The 17,701-nt window shown below is 40.5% G+C and overlaps 1 protein-coding gene and 1 non-coding gene across 4 annotated transcripts in view; one reads left to right on the forward strand and one right to left on the reverse strand.

The window, feature by feature from the left end:
- Epha6 (EPH receptor A6) overlaps positions 1 to 17,701 on the reverse strand; it is an 858,253-nt gene that overhangs the window by 127,913 nt on the left and 712,639 nt on the right. The window lies entirely within an intron of this gene.
- On the forward strand, positions 3,288 to 3,461 carry LOC115065110. The gene has a single exon (XR_003844913.1).

Below are 17,701 nucleotides of genomic sequence, written 5' to 3' on the forward strand. Positions count from 1 at the left end.
AAAATCAGAACTGAAAAGCAAGACATGACAATTGACACTAAAGAAATTCAAAGCATCATTAGGTCTTACTTCAGAAGCCTTTACTCCACAAAATTAGAAATTCTAAATGAAATGGATGATTTTCTAGACAGATACCAATTCAAAGCTAAATCAAGATGAGGTAAATAATCTGAATAGTTTTTTTAACTGCTAAGGAAATAGAAGCAGTTATTTAAAATCTCTCAATCAAAAACAAAACAAAACAAACAAAACAAAAACAAAAATAAAAACAAAAAGCCCAGAGCCAGATGGTTTTAGCGCAGAATTCTATCAGAGTTTCAGATAAGTGCTAATACCAATACTCTTCAAACTATTCACAAGATAAAAACAGAAGGAACACTGCCAAACTCATTCTATGAGGTCACAATCACTTTGATATCTAAACTATACAAAGAGTCAACAAAGAAAGAGAATTTCGGACAAATTTCCCTTATGAATACTGTTGCAAAAAACTCCATTAAATATTCGCAAATCAAATCCCAGAATACATCAAAGACACCATCCACCATGATCAAGTAGGCTTCATTCCAGGGATTCAGACGTGATTCAATGTACAAAAATACATTAACATAATCCACCATATAAGCAAACTGAAAGAAAATAACCACATGATCATTTCACTAAATGCTGAAAAAGCTTATCAAAATGGCAGCCAACGGATTGGGAAAAGAGCTACACTAACTCTTCATCTACAGAGGGCTGATATCCAAAATATATAAAGAACTTAAGGAGTTAGACTGCAAAATACCAAATAACCCAATCAAAAAATGGGGTACAGAACTAAACAGAGAATTCTCAACAGAGGAATTTCAGGCTGAGAAACACTTAAAGAAATATTCAACATCCTTAGTCAACATGGAGATGCAAATCAAAATAACCCTGAGATTCCACCTTATACCCATCAGAATAGCTAAGATCTAAAACTCAAATGACAGCATATACTGGTAGGGATTTGGAAACAGTGGAATACTCCTCCCTTGCTAATGGAGGATTCCAAACTTTTAAAACTACTCTGAAAATTATTCTGGCTGTTTCTCAGAAAATTAGAAATAGTTCTACCTGAAGACCCAGCTATATTGCTCCTGGGCATATACCCAAAAGATGCTTTACCATACCCCAAGGGCATGTGCTTTACTATGTTAATAGCAACCTTATTCATAATAGCCAGAAACTGGAAGCAACTCAGATGTTCCTCAACCAAAGAACGGATACAGAAAATGTGGTATATCTCTACAACAGAATATTATTTGGGTATTAACAACAAGGGCATCATGCGTTTTGCAGGCAAATGGATGGAACTTAAAAATATCATCCTGAGTGAGGTAACCCAGTCCCAAAGGGACATGCATGGTATGTACTCACTGAGAAGCAGATATTAGCCTAAAAGGTCAGAATACCCATGATACACACTATAGACCATAAGAAGTTAAGCAAGAAGGAAGGCCCAAGTCAGGACACTTGAATCCCACTTAGAGGGGGAACAAAATAATCATGGGAGGCAGAGGGAGAGAGGGACCTTGGTGGGTTAAGGGAGGGTTAGGGAAATAGGGGGTCAGGACCAGGCATGGGGAGGGACAGGAAAGACCCCCAGTAAGCCAGGAGAATAAATGGAAACATGCACCTGCCAGGAGTTGGGATGGAGGGATTCTCTAGGGAGTCCCAGAGACCTGGGATGAGGAAGGCACCTAGGAGTCAATGCAGGTGACCTTAGCAGAAATGCCCAACAGTTGGGATATGGAACCTGGAAAGACTACTTCTAGTAGCCAGAGAGGATCTCCAGTGGAGGACTGGGGACACCAACCCACCTACAAAACTTTTGACCCAAAATGGGTCCTATCTAAAATAAATTCAGGGACAAAGAGCAGAGACTGAAAAAATGGCAGAACAATGACTGGCCCATTTTCAGACCTATCCCACGGGCAGGCACCAGTCCCTTATACTATTAAGGATACTATGCTATGTTATGCTTGCAGACAGGAGTCTAGCATAGCAGCTCTCTGAGAGGATATATCCAGCAACTGATGCAGATAGATGTAGATACCCACAGACAAACACTGGATGGAGGTCAGGGATCCTGTGGAAAAGTTAAGGGAAGCATTGACGGAACTGAAGGGGATGGCAACCCCATAAGAAGATCAACAGTGTCAACTAACCTGGACCGTTGGGAACTCCCTGAGACTGAGCTACCAACCAAAGAGCACACACAACTGGCCCTCTGTTACATATGTAGTAGAGGGCTGCTTTGCCTGCCCTCATTGGGAGAGGATGAGCCTAATCCTGCAGAGACTTGATGCTCTAGGGTAGGGTGATACAGGGTGGAGGGCACTCTCGCAGAGTTGAAGGGGAAGGAAGATGGGTTGAGGAACTTGGCAAGGGTGGACCTGGAGTGAGGGCTACAGTTGGGATGTAAAATAAATAAATAAATAAATACATAAATCATCGGAGTTTGGGGAATCCTATTGAAGTGGGGGGGGGGGTGGGAGAAGAAGTCAAAGACACCAAAAGAAACCACACAGAATCAACTAATCTGGTCCAATATGGGCACACAGAGACTGAATCACCAAAGAGAGAGCGTCCATAGGACAGACAGGCTCTTGGCACATATGTAACAGTTGGGTAGTTTGGTCTTCATGTGAGACTCGTAACAGCAGGAGTAGGGGCTTTTTCTGACTTTGTTGTCTGCCTTTAGATCCCTTTCCCATAACTGGCCTGCCTTTCCTAGACACAACAGGAAAGATACACCTAGCTCTACTGCAACTTGATATGCCAAGGCTGGTTGATATCCATGAAGAGTGTATGTGTTTGGGGGAGGGGGGCTCCTCTTATCTGAGGAGAAAAGGGGGTCAGAAGGATGCTGGGGAGGAGAAATGAGAGAAGAGGGAGGGGAAGATGTGATTGGGATGTAAAGTAAAAACAAAACAAAAAGGCCTTCAGTGGGGTCAGGGTTTGTATTTTTACAGTGACCAATTACCAAATCAAGCTGACCCTGAAAACTTCTAATGTCCTTGGGTTACCCAGCTTTAGGCAGCCATGGTCATTTTCAAGACATGAAGTCAAGTGAGAGACACTACTTCCAAAATGCAAGTATTCCTAGCACTAGGGCATCCTTCAAATCCTGAGAGCTTATTCTATCGAGGGTGAATTTGAATGCAAAGCTCCTTTCTACAACCTACTACCCTGATTAGCTACCTGTGACTATTTCTGTATCCTTAAATCTATCTCTTTAGCTAGACATCTATCTACCCATCTATCCATTCAACAGTGGATAAAATATCACCCAGATGCTAGAAGGTACTGTTGCCATGGTGATAATGGCCATGCCGTGTCATTGTCGATTCACTGACCATCAGAGAAGATTTGTAGTCAAGATATTGTTTAGCAGACGGAGCGGTTTCTGTGGGACACTATGTACGGCTACAAAACCTCAAGTGACTAAGTGTTGCTGGAGGCGACCTGTTTGCACCCGGGGAGTGAATGCAAAATCAGAGTTCACACAAGTGAGCAGTGGAATCTGCTAAGTCATGGTTCTGTGGGAAACCCAGAGCCACTTAAGACAGATGGGAACCACCTAGCGGATTCCTTGTTATTTGTGTTGATTCTTGTTCTTTTTCTAATGGCAAGCCCAAAACTAAAATCTTGTTACTTCAAAAAATAAATATAAATATATGTAAATATATATATACATATATATGAAAGCTCTAAAATTAAACATTATTAAATATTAAATAAAATATTTAAATAATGAAATATTATTTGGGTCAGCATATCTTATTTGTTACCACATTGACCTGTGGAAAGTACACAACATTTATAAATCACTATAAACATGTAACAATCTTAAATCTCACAGGTATGTTTCCATTTAATTATCAAAATAACTATGAGAGATAAGTGGAGTCATGATTACCATCATGTATTAGTGGAACTAGGGTTTATAAATACTATACAACAGAGCTTTTTAAACTATGGGTTGTAGCTCAACATGGGATCATGTGATTTACTTTCTACTATTAGAAAGTAAGCTTTCTAATAGTAGAAAGTTTAGGGCTATGCAATACCAAAAAATTAATTAAAAACAATTGTGAGGAAAATCCAGGTGTTTTCAGCTCATGTTGCATTGTTGGGACTTTGCTTCAGAACTGGCTCTGAACACACATGTGCACTTTGCAATGTGCATGCTATGATGACATGAAGTACCAAGGGATCACATCTGCTTGAAATACATCAGCTCTGTTATATAACTTACATGTTAGAAACAGCAGGATTTCTCCTGCACACGTGATGTTTCTGCTGTTATGAAAACATAATGCTGTAATTATGAAAAACAAAGACAATATTTTCTTGTGTAATTCTTCAGCACATAACTATCCAATTGGCATACTTTAGAACCGTTGAGTTTGCTAATTGAGGAGTACAGGTGAGATTCCTAAAGAAAATCATTTGATGAATAGTAGTTTGGAATTAGAACAGAATTTTTAATAATAATTGAAACGGTGCTAAATGTACTGCCATTTTATATTACGTATTTGTACAAAGTAGTGCCCTCAATATTGATAATTCTGAATCGAAATATTGATGAACTACTGAAATTGTTAAAGATGCTTTGTGTCCTATATTAAATCAGTAAAGGCTCAATTATTTTAAAATATTATCAGTTTAAAAAATTATTTTAAAATATTGTGTATGTATTATGTGTATGTATGTACATGCATATAAGTGTGTGAATACAGGCCTGCACAGGCCATGCTATACTTGTGGGTGTCAGAAGACAATTCAAGTGTTTGTCTTTCCCTTCTACATTACTGGAGGCAGGATATCTTGTTCACTTCAGTAATCAGCAGGGTGTCTGGTCTATGAGCACCTGGAGATGCACATGCCTCTGCCTCTCATCTTATCAGAGAACTCCTATGATTAGAGACAAATGCTAGCACATCTGAGTTTATGAGGGTTTCAGGAAGCCAACCTCATTTCATTATACTAGTATAGCAAGAGCTATCTGCTCTGAGCAGTCTCCTCCCAACCCCCCCCCCCAGCACCAACATATAATTCATTCTTTAAAAATATATTTGTTTTATGTGTATGAGTGTTTTACCTGTATGTATATGTGTGCACCATGTGCATGCCTGGTGCCTGTGGAGGTCAGAAGACACCACTAGAACTGGTGTTAGTAATGGTAGAGTCACCATGTGGGTACTTGGAACTGAGCCCAGATCCTCTGAGAGAACAAGTGCTGTAAACCACAGAGCCATTGCTTCAGACTCCAAGTTCTAATTCTTTATGTATACACAAATGATCATATGCATCTCAATAGTGTGCACATTTCCTCATTTGTCTTTAAAACTAATGAGATCGTGCATGAAAAAGGAGCTGATTTCAACCACCAATTTCTTCATGATTCGTTATTAGTAAATGGTTAAATGGTTGGTTTCTATACCTGCTTTTATATACACACATACCTAAAGTTATATAAAAGTTTCTGGGGTGAGAGGAATCATGAGTAGAAATAATTAAGAAGTCCTAACTATGTAAGCAAGTATTCTGATGTATTCAAATTGTCAGAAAAAGAGCTAGCCTTGTCTTCACCTAGCCTAGGATAGTTTGGACAGCACTATTTGGAATAATAAATGCCATAAACAAGACCTCTGAGAGTATTAAACTAAAAACAAGCAAACAAGAACGTTACAGGAAAATCAACAGAGGCTTATTCTCTTCATCTATGTCTGGCTAAGAGGAGTAGCCTCATTTATTCACACATGAGACATGGTAGGACATTTTTCTCTATAAATAATGTAACTGTTCTCCTAACAAAATCTGTTTCCCTTTTTCTATTCATTGACAACATCACTTTTACAAATTCAGTTCAGGACTTGTCTTTCTTGAGTATGGTGTGTAGTTAATAAATAGTGAATTTCAACAAACTTTTTTTTTAGCATCTTGTGGGGGTACTCATGGTTACTGCTGCAGTATTCCCATTGTTCTGTATAAAAGAGTTTATCTTAAGGCTGGTCATGAGTCGTAGCCCTTTTATGTAGCACTTGTATGACAGCATCCACTATACTGCCATCCATAGTGTAGTGCTTGATAAATATTAATTCAAATTCAATTGAATTGTTTACGAGGGGTGGAGAAAAGTCTGGGAACACTGAAGTTTAATATCTTTGGGCTCCCTACTGGAGATTAATCAAAAAGAAACTGTGATTTTTTTTTTTATATGACATATGGTTTCTTTCCCAAAACGGAGATCCAAATGAAAGCAATTGAAGGTGGCATCTTTATCCGCTGGATTTGGAACTCAGTGACTAGAATTCTGTGTGTTTTTACCTGGCTCTTTCTTTGCTTTCTCATTCTGACTGCTGAGAAACAGGGAGTTTACCCTCTAACTGACAGGAAGGGTGAGCCCGATTGGAAGGGTTTGCTGAAAGCTATACATAATAATGACTGCTATTCTGCAAGCTGCAGAGAGTTCCATCAAGCCTTCCCTCAGACCCTGGGGCACAGCATCCTCTAGATCTAAGCTGTCACTGGCATGTCACATCATCTCTGCAGCAACTCCAGCTGTTTGGATGGTTCTCAAGGCTCCCTACCCCCACTTAAGTGAGGTATACCCATAGATATGTTAGCCTTTTCAATGCTCATTCTTAGAGTTTAGGTATCTGGCCTGAGTTTAGAACAAATATCAGATTAGAGTCTCATGCTATAGGAAGCTACCTTGTAATTATGTGCTGAGTTTTGCTTTTTGGTAAATATATGGAGGTCCTAATAATACCGAAGTCTTATACTGTCATTACCTAACAGTCTTCAGAGATAGAGCAAGATGCAATGTTTCCATCATGAATATAAAATTGTGACTCCCCTTTATCTTTAGTCCCCCATCCTTATTTTGATCCATCTTTTTTATTCACCTTTAAAACTGGTACCAACATAAATGCTGGCCTTATACAGTTCCCTCATTAAGGAATATTGACTGTTTTATTCTTCCCTTGAGCTTTTTATGACAAATTTAATTTTCCGGATGGCCTTTTGCACAAATCCATGCCCTGAGACAATACTCTTCAAGTGTCTACTGTGGGACAATGATTGCTCTGGTTGACAGAGGTTGACATGAAAACCCAAAATGAGAGCAGTTTCTGTGTATTTATGGGAGACAGAAAACTAGAAAAGAAACAGTAAAAAAATAAGTGAAGTCATTTTAAATAATGGTGGTAAAACAAATATCACAGAATGACTCAGAAGAGAATGGTGTACTGGAGCCTGAGGACAGTTCTTAGCACACATCAATGTCTGAGATAAAGAATGGATTAGTTTGGTAAGATAAGGGAAAGACAGACAGGCTGGAGTCTCTTGCATTCAGAGCACAGGAGGTACTAAAAAGGTTGATAAGGTAAAGTCAGGGAGATCCATGAAAGTTAGCACAGCAGAAAGTCTATTCAATATAGAGAAAGGAAAGGAGAAGTTGGAGCACAATTTCATAGAAAGTGAAACCACTACATGTGGTGTGAGTGGATGATGCCACCAGACAGAAGACCTGGTAAGGTTGAAGCAGGTTCAACTCCCTAGGAATTCTCATACTTGAGAACAGCAAGACATTAGAACCAGCTCCTGGCCAGGGTCTATCTGTCCTGGAGCAAATAATCAAAGCACCCCATTGAGACAGTCATGACAACTGATCACATAGCATAAAACCTTACAGTCCTCCATGCTAATGAGGTATTTAGGCTTCATGTATTTAACCAATGAGCTTCCTTTCCTGGGCATCCCTTCCTACAAAAGGTATTTAATCCCTAGTACACCCTTGGTAAAATGTATGCATTCACCTCCACCGTGAATAAAACAGTTTGGACAAGCAAGGACTGTCTCCCTCATCAAGGATCGCTGCAGGGGGGTGGGAAGGTTGACCTTCCTCACAAAGAGCCTCTCCTAAATCTTCCAGAGAAGGCCTCTCTTCCAGCCCCTTCCAACTTTGGGAATTCACTGGGAACCAAACCGGACACCCTATCCCAGACTCAGCCACCCACTTCCCCTTCCTGCCTAGTGTGTAGGGAAAGCTCAGGCCTTTGAACCCACATTCCCAACTTCTTGAGGTCCCTCAGTGGCTTTTGGGTACATAGGAGATTGAGAACCACAGTATCCACCTCAGATCCCAGTGTTCTTTCACCCGGAAGAACACAGGCTGAGACTCCTATCATGGACTGAGTTCTGTCTTCCCTGAGCTACCCTCTGACATCTCAGCAGCAAAGCAGGCACACAGACTGTATGATAGTTTGTATATGTTTGGCTCAGGGAGTGACACTATTAGAAGACTTGGCCCTTTTGGAGGAGGCATGGCCTTGGAGTAGGTGTGTCACTGTGGGTCTGGACTTTAAGACCATCCTCCTACCTGCCTAGAAGCAATCTTCCACCAGCAGCCTTCAGATGAAAATGTAAAACTTTCAGCTCTGTCTGAATCATGCCTGCCTAGATGCTGCCATGCTCCCACCTTGCTGACACTTGACTGAACCTCTGAACCTGTAAGCCAGTCCCAAATATATGTTGTCCTTTATAAGACTTGCCTTGGTCATGGTGTCCGTTCACAGCAGTAAAACACTAAGACAGACTGACACCTCTTTTTTATTTTCATGTGGATAGTGGAAGCAGAGATAAGTTGGGAAGTTATTAAGATAATTCATGAGAAAGAACCTGTCTTGAATGAAGTTCCAAATTTATTTTAGAAGCTGTCCAACAAAGCCTGTGATTAACTGAACAGAAGAAAACACTGGTTAGGAAAGTTGATTTCTTCTATGGGATAGACTTACCTTGTCAAGCTTACATGAGTGTTTATCCATACACTATAAGGGCCTAACACCAAGACTGGCAAGCTTTAAACCCTCAAGACAAGTCCAATGAAGTAAATGACTGAATGCATTTTTCTCTTAGAGAGAGAAGCCATTCAAATCTGCTGTAAGCAGTAAAATATGTTTCTTGAACTATTTTTTTTTTCATAGAAAGTTAGCTTTGCTAGGGATTTACCTAAGAATATCATATGTGAACAAGCTTTGAAATACTTGATTATACTTAGAGATAGCTCCACTTTTGAAAACAAGACGCTTTGACTATAAGTAAAAGATCTTCATATTTCTGCTATAGAGTTAGAAAGAGGGGAAGTAAATATCATCTAATATTTCTGCATTGTATTTTAGGGGGTTGTTAATGAAGAGCCTTGGTAATATTGAGCCTACCAACCAAATAGCATTAGGGAGTACAAAAGATCTGAGTACCGTAATATAAATCAATGTCCTCAAGCTCTTGCTAAAAAATGTTCAATACTCTGTAAAAGGTAGATCATTCTAGTGATTCATGACCTATAAAGGTTAACTATGAGTGATACACACCCAGTTGATGGCAAGCTAGTTCTCTTGAGCAGTATTACTAAAGTTACATATTATTCTTTGAACACATATTTATAGAGGACCCAATTTTCAGCACAAGGTCTTGGCTATCTACAATGAATAAATCACACACACAATATAATCAACCCACTGGATAATGATACTTTAAGGTCTAAAAAGAAGTTATTAAGTTTGGTCCATGTGTATGTTAGAAACACTTTTTTGGGTTCACCTACTACAAGTTACCTGAAATGGTTGTAACCTTTTTAAAATATACACTGCTGGGCGTGGTGGCTCATGCCTTTAATCCCAGCTCTCGGGAGGCAGAGGCAGGTGGATTTCTGAGTTCGAGGCCAGCCTGGTCTACAAAGTGAGTTCCAGGACAGCCAGGGCTATACAGAGAAACCCTGTCTCGAAAAACCAAAAGAAAAAAAAAAAAGAAAGAAAGAAAGAAAAGAAAAAACCATACACAGTGGAATTCTCTTTTAGTCAAAAATGAATAATGTTATGCCGTTTGCATGAAAATGGATTATCATAGTAACTAAATTAAGTCAGTCTCAGAGAGACAAATTCACATGTTTTCTACTATTTGTTCTTCCTACATTTGATATAGTTACGTAAAGTTATATATGAACAGATAATATGACAGTAGAAGCAAAAGTGGCTAGTGGGAAGGGGAGGAATGAGAAAGGAGAGAGTAGGTTTGGGAGCTAAGGGAAATGTGATCAAAGTGTACTGTATACTTATAAGAAAATGATTATAAATAAACAATAAAAAATTTTAAACTTACACAAAACCAAATCAGAATGACAATTAGAAGCCTTGGCTGAAACCGGGAAAAATTATTATATTCAGACTCTGACTTAAGCAGTAAAATGGTTGCATGAGACGTTGTTTAGGGGAAACTCAAGCTATGTACTATAATTTTGGTCAAGAACCTATGGCCAATGAGCTCATGGACCTTAAGGGGAATCTCTTATTATTATTTTGTTAGATGGCCATAGTATCTGATCACATCCTAATAAGGCTCTCTGAAGTCACAGATCCCTGAAGTGCTCAGCATTTCTTCTGAGAAGCTCCTCTGTGCAGTGGGTAGCAATTAAGACCGAGACTCACAGCCAGCCAGAGTGCAGAGAACAACTGTCTATAGAGAGCTCAGACACAACTGGAACACAGGTATCATAATTCCTCCTTGTGAGGCTTGGGGAACATCAGGGAACACAAGGCTGAGAAATTGTAAAAGCCAGAGTTTGGGGAGCATCAGGACAGCGTGTCTTCTGGGCATGACAGGATCATTACACTCATGAACTCAGAGCAGGCGAACCTGTCCAGGCAACATTCCAGAAGGTGCAGGGGAAGGGCTCATAAGGCTCTCTTCCCTACCTGAGGAAATATTGAAAGTTGATGGTTGTTTGGAGAAAGAAATCAATTTTCTCCAGTGGTGTTGTCCATAGTAGACTTTCTATGCCCCTGTTGACTGTCCCACACCCATAAGCATCTGGGCAGTATTAGACTTGGCGAGATACATAAGCAAGAGACTCAAATATGTACTTGGGGTGTGTGGGAAGGATGGTAGAGGAGTTGAGGGCAGTGATTAGAGAGTGGATAAGATAAAAATACATCATATTAAGCATCTAATTCTATGGGGGTGCCCAATCCTAACTGATAGATTTGTGATGTAACCCCTATATAAAAGGTTCAGGGAAAGCCACTGAAGAAGGGGAGGAAAGATTTTTAACAATCCAGAGGGCGAGGATGTCTGTTGCTAGAGAGCATTCTTCAGATATGACAGGGAAAATGAGCCCATGAAATCTCAACAGTATGAATGCCCGAGCAAAACTGGCATGATGTCAACAAGTGTTGATATGCCATCATGGTCGGTGAATCCCACATGGTTCAACCTCTAGATGAAAATCTCCGAAGGTTGTGGTGGTGCATGCCAGGAGGATTTGCTGAAGGAGGCAGAGACAGGAGGATCACAAGTTTGAGGCCAGCTTGGGTTACACATTTCTCTTTATGATGCTATGTTATGCTTGTAGACAGGAGCCTAGCACAGCAGCCCTTTGAGAGTCTCCACCCAGCAGTTGACTTAGACAAATGCAGACACCCACAGACAAACACTGGACTGAGGTCAGGGACACCTGTGGGGAAGTTAGTGGAGGCATTGAAGACCCTCAAGGAGATTGCAACCTCACAAGAAGACCAACAGTACCAACTAACCTGGTGTGGGAAGTGGGTATGGCCGTGGGGCAGCCAAGATGGCGCCCTGGCTCATTGCCAAGCCCCATGATCCCTGCTTGTTTACCAAGAACCTGATCATGCGCACCTGAATGACCATGCGCTGCCCCGTCTGACTCATAGTATCATACAGCATGATATCGAGTCACTGGCCTATCAACGCACACCCTGTCTGTGTGTATGGTTCCTGTACAGAGCATGCTGAATGCTGATTGGATGATGAAGAGTGGTGAGAGAGGAGTGCAGAGGGTAGAGGCAAATAAATTGGGCGATCCCCCAGAATAAAGCAGAGAATAAAGGGAGCTGAAGCTGAAGCAGAAGTTGAGGAAGCTGCTTGAATCCTGCCTTGGCGTATGTGTCATCTTTTCCCCACCTCTGCTGGCCGGAGGCTGGGGTTTGCGGCATCTGGTGGCCCGTACAAGGAACTCTGAAAACAGCAACCTGGACCCCTGGGAGCTCCCGGAGACTGAGCCAACAACCAAACTGCCTACAGCGCATGCTCGGACAGGACACATATGTAGCAGAGGGCTGCCTTGTCTGGCCTCAGTGGGAGAGGATGAGCCTAATCCTGTAGGGACTTGATGCCGCAGGTTGGGGGTCTATGGGTGGGGGTTGCCCTCTCAGAGGTGAAGGGGAGGGGGATGTGTGGAGAGGGGTCAACATTTTGGATGTAAACAAATAAATAATTTTTTAAAAAAAGAAAAGAAAAAAAAAAAAAAAAAAGAAAGAAAATCTCCAGATGGCCAGTGGCTGCTATGAGAAGGGAAAATCAGTCTTTTCCAGGGAAGTGAAGTGATCCTACAAAGGTTGTTAAGTTCAAAGTAGTTAACCTGAGACACATGCATGTCTGAGAAATAGCGGACTCAATAGGTAGTATATACAAGCATGCATATATACATATGTACTTGCCAGGGCCAGTAGGGCCTTGGCAGGGACAGAATGCCATGGTTCCTGCCCCTGGGACAGGGCCAGCAGATGTGGGCCTCCAGGAGTGTCAATGGCTTCCATGGACATAAGGCTTGTTTGTATAACCATGTACATATTTTACATTCCTCCTGTTGACTTTAATGTCTCCATGATAATCAGACAGCAGGAGTCCAGGAGGTGAAGGTGTGACTAATGTCTCAACAATATAGTAAAAACTGGGACCTTCAGTGTTAGCACCAGGATACTCCAAGCCCCGGCCTAACCATGTGACCCTTGACCTGCGTTGCCAGGACAAGGACCTTCAATCCCACAATTCACTTGGCTGAGTTCCTGCCCTCACTGGTGTGACGTCATTTTCTGTATAAAATAGGAAGCCACCCCCTCCTCACTCTCTTCTCTTCTTCTCCTCCTCCTCTTTCTTCTCTCCCCCCACTTTCTCTCTCCTCTTCTCTATCCTTCTACCTGCTTCACTGCTCCCCACTCCCATTCCCTCATAATAAACCTCTCTCATGTGGAACACCTTGGCTTGCTTTGCTGCTTGGTTTCTCTGCCCAAAATATAAAATTCAGGACAGCCCTTAAGGCTGTGGAAATGGACTCTAAAACATGAGTTTGAAAATATATAATTTCCCAACTATGCAAAAATATTAGAATGCGCTATGCATTACATAAGGAGCCTCACAGATCTACAGGCAGCTACTCTGAGCCATCTTGATAGAAAGACACAAAGGCAGGAAGATACAAAGGCAGGCAGATTCCTGAGTTCAAGGTCAGTCTGGGACACAGCTAGGACAGGCCCAGGTGTGATAGAAATGGTAATTTCAGGATGGGCCACACCCAGCATCTGTGTGTTACAGAGTGAGGCAGTGGATGGGTGGGTGGAGGAACACCCTCATAGAAGCAGGGGGAGGGAGGATATGATAGGGTGTTTCCAGGAGGGAGGGAAACTGGGAAAGGGGATAACATTTGAAATGCAAATAAAGAAAATATCCAATAAAAAAATTGTGGGCTTTTGGTCTGTGTGAAATGAGTGAACAAAAAAGCGGTGACAGTTCTTCTGTGGAATGTTCCTCTGCGACAGTTCTTCTGTGGAATGTTTCTCTGTGAGAACGGAGCTATCTAGAGATTTCTGGAGAGCAAAACCAGCTCTTCAGGAACGTTTTCTAACAGGATTTCTGACTTGGTTAGATCCCAAGAATTACTTAGGAGCTGACACAGCTCTTTTGGAGTGTGTTCTAGCAGCTGTGCAGAGGCTTTCTGGAGCGAACACGGCTCTTTCAGAATTTTCCTGGCTTTCTGATTTTGATTGGAAAGCTAAAGAATTACATTTAGAATTTTTTTCTAACAGGATTTATGACTTGGTCAGAAGACCCAAGATTTCTTTTTCTTTCTTTCTTTCTTTCTTTCTTTCTTTCTTTCTTTCTTTCTTTCTTTCTTTCTTTCTTTCTTTCTTTCTTTCTCTCTCTCTCTCNTCTTTCTTTCTTTCTTTCTTTCTTTCTTTCTCTCTCTCTCTCTCTCTCTCTCTCTCTCTTTCTTTCTTTCTTTCTTTCTTTCTTTCTTTCTTTCTTAATAGCAGCTTTTCTAACGTTGGCCAGAAATCCATGAGTTATCCAGAGAGGTTTTAGAATTTTTACTAGCAGAGAGAGCTGTCTCAACCAGAGAGTTTTTAGAATAGCAAGTAAAAGCTGTCTAGAGCAGAGCAGAGCAGAGCAGAGAGAGAGAGAGAGAGAGAGAGAGAGAGAGAGAGAGAGAGAGAGAGAGAGAACTGTGGAAAGCCATCTCAGCACAACCTAGGCTACCACCTTGGACCCCCGATTTGACTTCTGGTCCTTCGTTTCATCACTGCCAGACACCCAGGTTCCTTTTCTCAGGAACCTGGACCTAGCTGAGGCTGGTTCCTGGCATGCAGTTATGTACATACATATATATTCAAATGTACAAACGTGCAACAACAATAACTAAAGAAGGAGGAAGGAGGAGTCATGTTAGGGATTGAAAAGGGGGAGGGAAATGGGCATGTACTGTAGATGCAGTGCTCATGTATGAAGCCCTTGATAATTATTAAATAAAATGAATGAAAAATAGTTAAATAAAATGAAAACTTTTAAAGAAGAAGTAAAACCATTATAATAAAAAAATAAAAATAAAAAAACAGAAGTGGTTTACAAAGCTGGTATATAAACCTGGGCACTATCTGCCTTTTTCTCCTCTGCTTCTGTGTTACTAGACGCTACTGTGGCAAACCAAGCTTGCCGTCAGATCATAAAGGAGTAAAGATTACAGTCTGTGAGGACATAGCAGAGAGCAGTTGCCCTTTTGCTTCTTCAGTCCCTTGGTCCTAAACTATCATCACCCACCTTGTCTTTATGCTTTTCCTTTTTTGATTTTGATAGCTGCTTTTCCACTGATAAATTCAGTTTGGGTCTACAAATGCATATAAAAGTTTCCCTTCAGGAGGAATGTGAATAGTAACCTTCCAGTGTGAGTTCCTCAAAGTTTATTTGCTAAAATTTGTTCAAATGGGTAGATGAGAGCTTTGATCTGGGTCAGATGAAGTTAAAAGTAGTCAGAAATGGTGTAGGACTTGGAGAAAGGTCTGCCTTGGGGCACGAGGGCATGGGGAGGTTGTGCTACCACAGGGGATTTACAGCAGTAAAGATGGAGTGTTTAAGGACCTGGGTAGTGAACGTGAAGACAGAACTGTATGTCAAAACAAAACAAAACAAAACCCCAAAAAGCCAAAGCCTTGCTGGTAGGGGAGGGGTAGTGGGTAGAGAGAGGGATGTTTAGAAATGAGGAAAACATTCTCTTTCCATTTTTTATAGAAGCCTCTCAGCCTTCTTTTATTCTTAAATGTAGACTTTAGCTGGACTCTGTATAAAAGGAGACTTTTGTGGGCCTATCGAGGGACTTAAGTGATATCTTTAAGAGAAATATTTGTGGGAAGATGGATTCTGAGTTTCGAACAGTCTATTTATGGGTGACTTTGAAGAAGTCAATCCACGCAGGACGACTTTTATGACTTAAGTTTAAAGTTAAAACCCAGCAGTGATGTGTTTTCAAATCAGAAGGTTGGCCAGGAGTAACTATTTAGCATGCTCTTGAATGTGAAAAAGAAGTGGCTAGGATTATTTGTAGGTTTAAAAGACCCATGAAATAGTAATTGAAAAAAAAAAAATAAGAGTTAATATCTATTTTCGACTGAAAAGTCTGTTGATGTTTTTTTGTAGTTTCCTTATTGAGAGTTTTATAATTTTTATGAATACTTACTAAATATTTCAAAGCTATTCTCTGGTAGTTATCTTCTGATAGAAAGCTACAATTTTAATTATAGGCAAGAGAAGACCCAGATAGAATCAGAAATTTCTCAAGAACTAAAAAGTCATTTTTTTCTATTATTACAAAATCTAGGAAGAAAAGCAGGCACGGATTTGTGAAGCATGGCAGCTGGATTTCAGAATTACATTTAAGAACTTAAAATTGATCTAAGTGTAACATAGCTTGAGCCTATCAAGATTACTATTGAACGTGGAATTTTATTTTCTTTTTAAACTTTTTAGTAAGGTTTTTTTTTTTTTTTTTTTTTTTTTGTGAACATAATCTATGTAACTTACTGTGCACAGCTTTTCTATGAAGCCAAGAAAATTTAAACTTGTTTGGTCTAGTATTTGGGGCAGAGAATTATTGAAGTGCAACAATATTATTCTGGGATTTGTAGATCAGTATCTGGCTATATAATCCAGAACCTGCTGTATGATTGAAACCCATTAAGGAGACCACAGGGGAGTACAGATAGGTATATGAAATATCTCTATTTACAAGTATAATTTTGTATTGTTTATCAATTAAGAAGTATCCCAGGCAGAATGGCTAAGATCAGGAAAACTGTTGGGCTAAACAGGTGTCTCGGTAGGTGTTCTTACAGATGACATGGTTTCAATTATCAGTACTGAAATGGAGGCTCACAACCATCTGTCACTCCAGTTCCAGGGTATGCAATGCTCTCTCTGGCTTCCTTGTACACTAACTATTATATGTGGAGCACAGGTATGAATGCAGATGAAACAGTCACATATATCACTGATTTAAAAAAAAAAACTGCAAGAGAAAGAAAACCAATTCTGCTGAGGATGAAGGGCAAGGGGAACCCTCATTCGCCGTTGGTGGGATTGTGAACTCGAGTGTCCATTATGGAAATCAGTGGAGAGAACCATGATCCAAGTATACTGTTCCTTGGCATGTACCCAATGGACTTGATATCCTTCATACTTGCCCATCCATGCTTGTCCCCTCTCCTTCATAATAACCAGGAAATGGAAGCTTCCTAGATGTTCCATCAGTTTATAAATGAATGGAATTCTATTCAATTATAATGAACATGAAAACATGAAACCTTCAGGTACATGAATGGAACTGGGGAATTTTACAGTGAGTGGAGTGAACCAGACCTGGAAAGATAACACACAGAAAGAAGATGCTCTCTCTCGTTCTAATTTTAACACTTGGGGACACTGTGCACTCTATTTACATCATTTCCTCCACTCCCTCTCAAATTCATGACATTCTCCCCCCCCACACACACTTAGTGCAGCCTCCCTGTCATGCTTAGAAGACACCATATCACAGCAGATTTTATAGTCTTCAGACTTTTACAAAATTTCGAGCCCCCTCTCCCCTGGCTGCTCCTGAGTTTTAGGAGTAGGTGTGTTGTACTTTAAATGTATCAATTAAGATTGAATAACCAACAGTCATTTATTCTTTGCATGGTGACCATGGCAGATCTCTGCAGAAGTCATCATCTGATGCAAAAAGAAGAGACTAACACTTCTGTGTGTATCTACGGGTAAGTACTTAGAACACAGTCATCATCTGATGCAAAAAGAAGAGACTAACACTTCTGTGTGTATCTACGGGTAAGTACTTAGAACACAGTCATCATCTGGTGCAAAAAGAAGACACTAACACTTACGTGTGTATCTACGGGTAAGTACTTAGATCACAGTCATCATCTGGTGCAAAAAGAAGAGACTAACACTTCTGTGTGTATCTAAGGGTAAGTACTTAGATCACAGTCATCATCAGATGCAAAAAGAAGACACTAACACTTATGTGTGTATCTAAGGGTAAGTACTT

Source organism: Mus pahari, chromosome 12, assembly GCF_900095145.1.
Source record: "Mus pahari chromosome 12, PAHARI_EIJ_v1.1, whole genome shotgun sequence".
NCBI classification, from domain to species: domain Eukaryota; kingdom Metazoa; phylum Chordata; class Mammalia; order Rodentia; family Muridae; genus Mus; species Mus pahari.